Source organism: Elephantulus edwardii, unplaced genomic scaffold, assembly GCF_000299155.1.
Source record: "Elephantulus edwardii isolate Elephantulus edwardi_28Jun2011 unplaced genomic scaffold, EleEdw1.0 scaffold00009, whole genome shotgun sequence".
Classification (NCBI taxonomy): domain Eukaryota; kingdom Metazoa; phylum Chordata; class Mammalia; order Macroscelidea; family Macroscelididae; genus Elephantulus; species Elephantulus edwardii.
The window spans coordinates 7,030,678-7,039,269 of NW_006399759.1; the positions used below are offsets into that span (position 1 = coordinate 7,030,678).

The following is an 8,592-nucleotide window of genomic DNA, read 5'->3' on the forward strand; positions in this document are numbered from 1 at the left end:
GTTGCGATGAGTTGCAAGTGACTCAGTGGCACATAACACAGCCCTATAAGCAAGAGCCAATGGAAATGAAGGAAGAAGTTGAAGGTGCACTGAAGTCACTGGCAAAAATAAGGCCCTAAGAATTGATGAAATACCTATTAACATGTTTCAATTATCAGATACAGTCCTGGTGTGCTCATCTATCCATGTCAGGAAATTTGAAGGAAAGTTATTTGTTTGACTGGAAGAGACCCATACTTTTTCCATTCCCAAGAAAGATGGCTCAAAGAAATGCAAAAACTATTGAACAATATCATTTCTATCACATGCAAGCAAACTATTGCTGCAGATCATTAAAAAACAGCTAGAACAGTACATAGAAATCTGGCAGAAGTTGAAGCAGGATTTAGAAGAGGCCATGGCAACAGGAATATCATTGCTGATGTCAGATGGATCCTGGCTGAAAGCAAAGAATACCAGAAGAATGTCTACTTATGCTTTATTGACTATTCAAAGGCATTTTACTGTGTGAATCATAACAAGTTACAGCTGGCATTGCAAAGAATGGCAATACCAGAGCACTTAATGGTGCTCATGCGAAAGAGGTTGTTGTGCAAACAGAGCAAGAGAACACTACCTGGTTCAAAATTAAGAAAGGAATGTGTCAAGGTTATAGGTTCTCCCCGTACCTATTCAATTTGTATGCTGAGCAAATTCTTCAAGAAGCTGGACTCTATGTAGAAGAATGTGACATCAAGATTGGAGGAAAACTCATGAATAACCTTCATTATGCAGATGACATAACCTTGCTTGTTCAAAGTGAGGAGGACTTGAAGTATTTGTTGTAGAAAATGAAAGAAACAGCCTTCATTAAGGATTGCATCTCAACGTCAAGAAAACACAATTTTTACCACTGGATTGATAAGCAACGTCATGATAGATGGAGGAGATTGAAGTTGTCAATGATTTCATCTTACTTGGCTCCACAATCAACACACTTAACAGCAGCAGTCAGGAAATCAGGAGAAATATTGCACTGGGAATATGCATCAGTTGTTGTTGTTGTTTTTATGTGCCGTCGAGTCGCTTGCGACTCACAGTGACCCTATGTACAACAGCCCTAAACTCTGCTCTGTCCTGTGCCAATCACACTGTCTCTGACACTCCCATCCTGATTATCCCAGTCACTGAATCAATCCACCTCATAGAGGGCCTTCCCCTCCTGCGCTGTCCCTCCACCCTCCCAAGCATGATGTCCCTCTCTAAGGACCGGTCTCTCCGTACAACATGTCCAAAGTATGTTAGACGAAGCCTCAGAATCCTTGCCTCCAAAGAGCCGCCCGGTCTAACCCTTTCCAGCATGAATCTGTTTGTTTTCCTAGCAGTCCATGGTACTCTCAATACTCTTCTCCAGCACCACAGCTCAAAGACATCAATTCTTCTATCCTCCTTAGTCATCGCCCAACTCTCTGATGCCTAACAAGTGATAGCAAAGACCATGGCCTTTATCAGACACACCTTAGTCTCCAGAGAGACACCATTGCTCTTCAGTACTTTGGAGAGGTCCCTTACAGCAGACTTTCCCATGGCAATACACCTTTTAATTTCCTAGCTACTGGTGCCGAGAGTGTTGACTGTGGAGCCAAGCAAACTAAAGCTGTGAACAATCTCAATCTCTTCACCATCCATCCTGATGCTGCCAATTGGCCCAGTGGTGAGAATCTTTGTCTTCTTAACATTGGGCCTCAATCCATATTGGAGGCTGCAGTCCTTGACCCTCTGAAGCAAGTGCATGAGGTCCTCCTCAGTTTCAGTAAGCAGTAAGCATAATGCAGATTGTTAATAGATCTTCCACCAATCTTGACCCCACATTTCTCCTCTCTTCTGCATATAGGTTGAAAAGGTATGGAGATAGGACACATCCCTGGTGTACGCCCTTCCCAATTTTGAACCATGCAGTGTTCCCTTGCTCTGTTCTGATGACTGCCTCCTGGTCCAAGTATAGGTTTCACATTAGAACGATCAAGGGTTCTGGTATTCCCATTCTTCTCAGAGTCAGCCACAGTTTGTTATGATCCACACAGTCAAATGCCTTTGCATAGTCAATGAAACACAGATAGACATTCCTCTGGTATTCCCTGCTTTCAGCTAAGATCCATTTAACATCAGCTACAATATCCCCAGTACCACGACCCCTTCTAAACCCAGCCTGGACTTCTGGCAGTTCTCTGCTGATGTGCGGTTCCAGTCATTTTTGGATAATCTTCAGTAGAATCTTGCTTGCTTGTGAAATTAATGATATTGTTCTATAGTTTCCACACTCTGTTGGATCACCCTTCCTTGGGATGGGAACAAATATAGATCTATTCCCATCAGTTGGCCATCAGAGAGCTGGAAAATGATGAAGGATGACAGAAGAAGAATTGGTACCTTTGAGTTATGGTGCTGAAGAACAGTCTTGAAAATACCATTGACCATCAAGAGAGCAAACAGGTCTGTTTTGGAAAGGGTGAAACCAAGCTTCTCCTGAGAGACAAGAATTTTGAAGTACCATCTCACATACTTTGAGCACATGGTGAGGAGGGACTGATCCTTAGAGAAGGACATCAGGTTTGGAAGGGTGAATGGACAGTGCAGGAGAAGAAGCCCCCGGATGAGATGGATTGACACAGTAACTGTGGTTAAAGGGGTGGGTATGTCAGAGACAGTGAGACTAGTTCAGGAGAGGGCAGGGTTCAGAACTATTGTACAAAGGGTTGCTATGAGCCTCAGATGACTTGAAGGCACATAATAGCAACAGCAACATTGAACTGGGAAAGTCTGCGGTCAGGAACCTCTCTAAATTATTGAGAAGCAATGATGTCAGTTTGAGGCCTAAGGTGCACCTGATTCAGGCCATAGTCTTTCTGATCACTTCCTATGTATCTGAGAGATGGACAATGAATAAGGATAACAGAAGAATTGATGCCTTCGAACAATAGTGGTGGAGCTGTGATGATGGTACTGAATGTCCTATGGATTGCCAAAAGAAGAAACAAATCTTGGGAAAAGTGCAGCCAGACTACTCCTTGGAGGGCAAAGATGATAAAAGTCCTTCTCACACACTTCAGGCATATTGCTTAGGAAAGGCCATTCCTTGGAGAGGGACATCATGCTTGGAAAGGCGAGGGTCAGTGAAGGAGAGGAAAACCCTTAACCAGGTGGGTTGACACAGTTACTGCTGTGCAAAGGGCTCCCCTGTGTCAGGATGTGTGAGGATGGTGCAGGATAGAACAGGGTTCAGATCTGTTGTTCATAGGGTCACTATGGGCCATACCCAAACCGATGGCACCTAACAACAAATGACAACAACCAATGCCACATCCAGATAGCCAGAGGACAGGGTGTCCTGCCAGGGCTGAAGAGCTGGGTTTGGATTCACTTGCTCACGATGTTATAACTGGCAAGTCATTCCTCAATAGGAATACCTCGAGATGGGATGGGGACAAAAAGAGCAAAGGAAAAAGCCGACCACTATCAAAGGGGACTGTGAGTGGGAACACCTCACCCTGTGTGTTCTCAAGGGTGCAGATCTTAGGATGACACAAGAAAACACTTTCTAATCATTAGTTGTGCTCTGAGAAAACAAAGCTCTCCTAAGGTAATGAGCTCTCCATTACTGAAGGCAACCAAGAAGATGACGCATCAGCCAACTGACAGATGTTCTAGCACACACTTACCTGTCAGAGAGAGCTTGAGCTGAGCGCACTAATGGCTTCCTCGTAGTTGGAGTTTGTGTTCCTAAGCCTGGTCGCCTTATTATTCTCTTTTGTGTCATCTGTCACACGGTGTCTCGGACTTTCATAGGCCAATAAAATGTCCAAAAACAATTTTTTGAGAAGGGACTAGAGATGCCAGCTTTCAATTTTGCCAAGTAAGGACATCGAACAAAAATATCGTGTACAATCACCATCATTTCGTATTTTAAAAATGTTACTTTTGGGACAAAAATGGAAGGAAGACTTGGTCTCGGCAGAAAGACAGCAGTTTCCACACACACTTCTTTTGGTTCATACTTTCTGCCTTGGTCACTGATTGTGAAGAATGTTGCCACTGACCATCACTCTTTCTCAGGCTGGCTTCAGGGGACTGAGACCTAGTACAAAAGGTTCCCTCTGTGTCTCTCCAATTCTGGGTGAAGCGGAAAGCTTGTTTCCCAAAATGAACAAGGGAGGTGGGGCTGGGGTGTCCCTCTCTTTGCTGTGGCCCCAGTGACGGGAGATGCATGACTCACACTGCCCAGAACGCTTCTTTGGAAAAAAACCTTTGAGAACTAGGCCCCAGGGAGCTCTGGGTACTGATATAACTTGGCTTGGGGGCCTGAGTGGTCTGGGAAGAAAGCTTTGTTTTCTTAACTTGGATTTACATGTAGAATAAATGGGCTTGTTAATACTGAGGAGGGTCTGCTGAGAGTAAGTGGCAGGGGGAGGGGGACACTACGGACCGAGATGCCGCGCTGGGCTGGGACACGGTGCCCCTTGCCTTCTAGAAGTCTGTTTTCTTTGTGCCTGTTGTTCTATTTGGTGTATTTGAATATGAATTAGCTCAGTGTTTCTGTTCTTGTAAATAATTATCTTGCTTTATGTAAACACGGATGAGTGTGGCATGGTGTGACCCAGGTTTCTTACATCCGGGCTGAGAACTGTCTCAGTGTGCACCCCAGATGGCCAGGCAGCAGGGCCTGAGGGAAGACCTGATGGTTATAGTCTCACGTTGTGCCTCTTCTCCACCTCCCCTTCGAGGATTCCTGCCTGCAGTGTCTTTCCAGAGTCTGGCTTCTTCCTACATTTATCCCAGCTTCTACTCTGGCAAAGTCCAGAGAAGTGTGAAAGCCTGCTCAGGGTGTAAAGAGACACTCCAGGTCTGGCTCCCAAAGTTTCAACTCCTCAGTTTCTACTTGAGTGGGGGTTTTTTCACACCTAGTTATAGGTACAAGTCTGTCTGCTTGGGTTTGCAAAGAACTCATCCCAGAAACTAACAGTGATGAAAAGTCCTGAGATGAATAAATAATGAGAAGTCCTGATATTTATTCATTCCTTCAAAAAGCCATCAAGATAAGAAGGCTGGGAGAATATGTTCTTTTAACTATCTTCTTCATTAGTATTAAATAAAAATCGTACGTGAACGAATACAGAGTCAAACTGTCCTGCAAGAGTTACCTAAAAAAAAAACGTTACCTCATTTCTCCTTCTCTGACCAAAAAACAAAACCAGGGAACACTGCGTGGCTTAAAATCAGGAAAGTGTGCATCATGGTTGTATCCTTTCTCCATACCTATTCAATCTCTATGCTAGACAAATAATTCAAGAAGCTAGACTATATGAAAAGAATGCGACATTAGGATTGGAAGGAGTCATCAATAACCTGTGGTATGCAGATGACAGTCTTTTTTGGAGAAAATACAAAAGACTTGAAACGTTTGTGGCAGAAGGTCAGAGACTATAGCCTCCAATATGAATTACATCCAAACAGCAAGAAAGCAAAACCCTTCACTACTTAACTAATAGGCAACATCGAGATAAATGGAGAAGATTGAAGTTCTCAATTATTTCATTTACTTTGGGTCCACAACCAATGCCTATAGTAACAGCAGTCAAATCAAAACATGTTGTATTGGGAAAAGCTGTTGTCAAGGACCTTTCCAAAGTGCTACAGAACAAAGATGTCAGTTTAAAGACCAAGGTGCACCTGATCCAAGCCATGATATTTTCGAATGCTTTATATGCACATGAAAGTTGGACAATGAGTAAGGAAGGCTGGAGAAAACGGCTGTTTTTTAATTGTTGGTCAGAGAATACTATGGACTACCGAAGGAACATACTAATCTGTCTTGGAGGAAGTACCGTCGGGGTGCTCCTTTGAGGCAAGGATGGGAAGAGAGACTTTGTCTCACATACTTTGAGCATATTATCAGCAGGGACCAGTTGTTGGAAGGGGGCATGACCATACTTGGAAAGGTGGACGGTCAGTGAAGGAGGGGAAGATGCTTGTGATATGGATTAACAGGGTGACTGTGCAATGGACTTCCGCCCAGAGGAGATCATGAGGACAGCACAGGATTGGGCAATGTTTCCGTGTGCTGCTCATGGAGCCACTATGAGTCTTAGTGGACTTGACAGCACCTCACAACAACAAGAGCCACAGAACAACCCTGTTGCTGTTAAGTCTTATGTGCTATGGAACTAAAAGGTATCATAGGGTTGGGTTTTTGGTTTGTTTTTCTTTGGCGGTGTGTGTGGCTATAATCTTTACGGAAGCAGATTGCCAGGCCTTTCTTCCTTAACACTGTTGTTATGTGTTATCAAGTTTCACAGCTGACCTTTCAATAGGTTTTCAGAGATTGTAAGTTGCACAGGAGGTGATTGCCCATTTCCCTCCTGCAAAGCAGCTGGTAGATTTACACCATGTGCCTTTGGGTTGGCAGTGAAACTCATTACCACTAGGCTACCAGACGGCAAAAACTAGCAGCTTCTATTTTAGGAAACTCAAGCCCTGTTGGCCATTCACGCATGGAGTGGCTAGTGGGTTTGAACAGCTAACGTTTTGGTTGACACTTAACACACATGCAAACTGTGCCACCCAGGGATCTCCTTCTCTGGACATCCATTTTCGGCTCTTAGCACATTCTTCGGGTGTTTGCTTCCATGGTGATAAGGAGCTCATTCGTGTTACTATGTCTTGATAGTTAAGTCTTTTGTTTCCCCCTAGAGACAATTTGTGCTTGGCTACGAACCTCAAGTTTGGTGATTTGAACCCACTGGGGCAGTTCTACTGCAGAATTGACACAACGACAACAACTAACAGCAAGCCAGACATGATTTAATGTTTCCCCCACCCCATCCTCTCAATGTAGTTATATTATCATTTCCATTAGATCAATATTCAGTGCTTATGTTATGACTGCGTGTACTATCCAAAGCTGACGCGTTTCGGAAGCTCTGATGACCTTTCTTTTCTGATTTCTCCCTCCTTTTTTCTGGATGTAAGAGTTGTTTTGCTCATTTTTTTATGTACTTACCATTAAGTTGACACCAAATCTCTGCCAGTTCTCTAACTCTCCTTTAAAGGTCATCCGGAAGGGAGTTTTTGATGCATTTCTTTTTTGGTGAAATTCTTTTGGAGCCTTCCAGGTACTCTAATGTGGACACATCGCCCTCTGAGCCTGCTGTCACTTGTCACACAGGGTCTTCCTTCACAACCATCCCCCTCTTTTGATCTCCTGTTTTCTGCCTTTGAGAGTCTGGGTACTCCCTTCATTTTAGTGGAATGCATCCTCCAGTAGTTCTCTAATAAAAAGCAATTGAGAAAACATCTTTTTTTTTTCAATGACCAAAACAAATCTTTATTTTTGTGTAACTATATAAATGTGATCCAATGTGTCCACCGCTAGGTTTTCAGAAAGAAACATGCTATAAATAAGCAAACTACATCTGCTCACAAACGTGTATGGACTCCAGATGTCGCATGAAGACCTCTACTTCCAGACCACTCACAGTAGGACATTTTTAGAATTAAGTGTAGCATGATGTTAAGCCGTTGCAGCTTTTGCACATACATGTTGCACTTCTGGCTGATAATTCAGGAAATTTTGCAGCATTATACTGTGAAGCAAGGTTGCATCCACCACTTTAAATGGCATTAATATCAATGTCATCATCCTTGTTGTCAGACTTCACAGTTTCAACTTTAGGTACACTGGCAGTCTTCGAATATACCACCTCAATATTTTCATCTTCATCTTCCTCTTCGCCACCAGAAGATTCCTCCTCTGCCTCCTTCAACCATTTTATAAATGGTTCTGCTTTCACACGGATCTCCTTGGCAAGTTCTTTTGAGACATACTTCTTGGAGGCCTTCTCCGACCAGCTGATGATGACTTCCTCTTCCAGAAGGTCTGCGTCATACATCTCCTTCAGGATGTGCGGGATCTTGGAGAGGAGCTGCGCCTGATGCATTGCTACCACACACTCTAAACCATGGAGAAGGTACCGCTAAGCTTTTTTGTTGTTGTGACAAAATCGTAAAAAATGGCGTCTGTATTTCTTGATTTGTTCTCTTATCTACTCATTAAAAAGAACTTCAGTCAAAACAAGAGGGCCCATAGCTTTCACATCCAGCCTTTCTGCTTCAGCAACAATCTCTTTGTCAGATGAATCAATAATTCCCTCTTCTTTCTTTTTCTTAACAAAATCAAACAAAATGTTGACTCGTTCTTCAACGGTCTGCTCCAAATCATCACTAAGGCTCAGAACTTTCGCATGGTCACTGATTTCATCCATTCTGCGCCTCTGGGCTTCCTCTGTTGTATCCTCTCCCCAGTCATCATCTTCCTCTTCTTCCAGAGCATGGGGAGGAGGGCTGATGTCATGTGGAGGTGGAGGTGGTGGCATCTCTCTGCTGGACACAGAGCCGTTCTCCTTGTCCTTGCCCTTTCTGGTTTTCTTTTCCTTTTCTTTCTTCGCTGTGCCACTGTCACTATTCTCAGGTGGGTTTTTGAGAATGAAAGTGCAAAGTTTATGATGTGTGTCAAGCATGCCTCTGTAGCCACAGGCTTTACAAGAATTCCCTATTGTT

At 43.6% G+C, this 8,592-nt stretch overlaps 1 protein-coding gene and 1 pseudogene across 1 annotated transcript in view; one reads left to right on the forward strand and one right to left on the reverse strand.

Annotated features, from left to right (window-relative positions):
- Positions 1-8,592, forward strand: part of CIB4 (calcium and integrin binding family member 4) — a 134,480-nt gene that overhangs the window by 37,720 nt on the left and 88,168 nt on the right. The window lies entirely within an intron of this gene.
- LOC102870452 lies at positions 7,647-8,585 on the reverse strand (annotated as a pseudogene).